The sequence below is a fragment of the Myotis davidii genome, unplaced genomic scaffold, assembly GCF_000327345.1.
Source record: "Myotis davidii unplaced genomic scaffold, ASM32734v1 scaffold1, whole genome shotgun sequence".
NCBI lineage: Eukaryota > Metazoa > Chordata > Mammalia > Chiroptera > Vespertilionidae > Myotis > Myotis davidii.
The window spans coordinates 1607900-1611197 of record NW_006294681.1 but is presented as its reverse complement, the minus strand read 5'-3'; positions in this window follow the sequence as shown (position 1 = coordinate 1611197).

The following is a 3298-nucleotide window of genomic DNA, read 5'->3' as shown; positions in this document are numbered from 1 at the left end:
TGACTTCTTAAATCTATTTTAAACCTAAAATAACAGTCATTGAATGTAGTTTTACAAAATAGTTTACTTGGGTCACCTGTGTAATATGAAACCAAGAGCCTAACTATTGCAATTATTCCTATTACATTCGGATAAAATACAAAGGAATGTTATATGTGAAAGTCAATTAGCTTTCAGATTCCTTCATCAGAACTTGTGTTGGGCAGCCTTCTGCTTGCCCTCCAGGCTTTTTATTAGTAAAAACTGTCACTTTGAACCCATTTATTCAACCAATGCCTATAAATATTTATCATTAGGTTCTTCTATGGCTTTTCATTTTTGCCATCACTCTAAATAAATAAAAAGTTTCCTGTGCAAGGCAAAATACAATGTATAGAGCACCAGGTTCAATAAGTTTAGAGAATGGAATTTTGGGCAATTCATGGCACGTGCTTAACTTGTTTTCATAAGGCAAACATAGCTCATTAATTATGTTTTATTTAACGTTCTTAAACCACTTGTTTCGTGTGGTGACTTTTTTAAAAAAAACTCAATTGATTGATCTTTGGATTTTTTAACATGGCAGAGAAAGGCCATTGATTCCAGAACTCAGATATCTAAAGTGCACCCGGAAACAGAAATCGCTTGGCCCTGTAAAGTACTCTTCATGCTCCTAGGCCTGCAAAGACTTTGCTCTCAGATCTCGGAACTTGAGTCACATTGGTCCCATTCATCTTTGTCAAGAGGGAGTTTGGGGGCAGGTTGAGAAGGTGAACGTCTGATCTTGTTTTATTCTTTCCTCATTTGTTTTAGGGCCAATGGCCATCAACCCTTCTTGACTTCATTCTGCCAGAGCTTGACATTTCCATAAGTAGAAATAGGGGGCTGCATGATAATTACAACTCCTGAAGAAATGGAATTTTCATTAAAGGTTTTCTGCAAATCTGTGATGCCCTATGAAAAATGCTGGCACAGACTAGTCTTAGCATCAGTGATAACTATAATAAGATGATGTCTCATTCCCTTTAAAAGACATAGATATCCCAATTTTATCCAGTGTAACTCAAAGGGAATTTGGTGTTAACACTTCAAAATACTTTTAAGTCCTTAGGGGGAAATCTGAAGTGAAAAGTAATTTCCAAATTAGTTCCTAAAGCAAAATGCCTGCCTCAGAATAACAGAGTGATTTCTCCTCCTGTGGTGGAAATGCACAGGTAAGAACTCCCACTGAGACCTTCTGATCTGAAAACTCTAAGGAATCTCTGCCTCTGTGAGTAAAAAGACCCCCCTAAATTGTCTTCTCAGTTGTGCTTCCCTTTCAGATTTTTCTGAGGCTCCTTGTATGTGACAAGAACTCTGCTACCTGGCAACCCCATCTATTCACAGCAGAACTAGGAACCAAGACACAAAACAGGTCTCTAGCTAGCCCACTTGCAGGGGGTCCGTAAGTTGCTTCCCTTCGGTTCAGCCTCTGGATAGTGCACCTGTTCCCTCTGTGAAAGCAAAGTCTCCCTAGCTCATGGACTACAACATCCTTCGGGACAGACGTGTGCCATGTTTTTGCCGTGACTGTGTATGAAAGGGCACATTGACCAAATGAGCCCCCTAGTGCTCAAGACCTGAATAACACATGCCAGAACCATAGTCATGCCTAGCAATCCAACCAAAGCAAGTCTGAAGGACCTCTGAGTATGCATTACAAATAGCAAATCTAAGCTCCTAACCGTCAAAAGCAACCATGGCCACTATGTGCTTCAGTGATATCAACAGACATGCTCTAGTTACATCTGTGGTGATCTGCGAGTGGTGCCATAGGCCTGCTTTGACTGGTCAGTATTTAAATAAAACCCAGAGCACACAGGTAAGGGGACTCACTAAGGGAGCAAAAGCTGTCCCCATACAACTATAGTGGAATCACAAAGGTTATACAACACAGTCGTTTGTTTGGTATTGTTTTTAACAAACCAGATATTATTATTTATTATTATTGAAAGCACGCTCGCATTGTTTAAATGGAGAGAATGACTCTTAAGTCTCTTTGTTGCTGTGACCAACAGAATGGAAGTTAGCTTGTGTTCATGTTTGTAATGCCAACTCTGCCATCTGATGGAAAATACTGGAAGTAACTAAAGCATTTCATTCTACTTCTATGGCAAGGATCTGCTGGTAAGGACAGAAAGACAAGGACATTGCACCTCCTGTCGATTTCTACATGTTTTTAACCTCTAACGTTTTTACCAGCAGAAGTTATTAAAAATAGACTTGCAATCCCGAACAGTTCTTAGAAACTTGCCAATCAAGATACATCTCAATGTTGACATTGCAACTTAATGTAAAAATCTTGAATGGTATTTTGTACCACTCTGAATTTCTACTGCCCCCTAACACTGTGTAGTGACTTCACTGTATATTAACTTCTTTTCTACAGATTTTAGAGCTACCAGGTGAATTAATTCAAAAAGTCTAATAGGAACCATCTTATATGATGCCAGTAGCCTGTGAAAAATGAAAATCTGTTTTCTTATACAAACTGGTAACGAGACTTGTTTTCACCATTCCTTTTTACATTTTTTGTGCATATAATACCTGTATATTGTACTCATATTCTAAAGTGACCAGAAAGTGTTATTTAATAGAGACTACATACATTTTTTATGTCGCTATGGACCCTTTGATTCTGGGTGCATTTACAATAAGTTAGCGGTATATCATCCTTTTCAATTATGAATAAAAACGCACATTGAAGTAAAAGATGACTACTGTTTTTAATGTTCTCTACAGTACAGTATACATTCATTATATTAAACTTGGAGAGGTCATGCATCTTTTTCTTTTTTTAAAAAACATTCTTTTTTTTTTAAATATATTTTATTGATTTTTTACAGAGAGGAAGGGAGAGGGATAGAGAGTTAGAAACATCGATGAGAGAGAAACATCGATCAGCTGCCTCCTACACGCCCCCCACTGGGGATGTGCCCGCAACCAAGGTACATGCCCTTGACCGGAATTGAACCTGGGACCTTTCAGTCCGCAGGCCGACGCTCTATCCACTGAGCCAAACCGGTTCTGGCAAGGTCATGCATCTTGAAGCTCCCTTCATTCTTCAGATTTCAAGCAGTTGCCCCTCTATTTCATGCACAAATGAAAGTGAAGTCATAGGCTACATGTCAAGAGGCAGCCCAGTGTCTTCCCACACGGTTCGGAGCATCCCTGTGGAGCGCTCAGATGCTCCTCGGTGCCCCCAGCTGTGGCCTGTGCAGGTAGGCACTGTGCAGACAGCTGCTCTGGGCTGCTCTGCCAACCAATCTTTCTCATCACT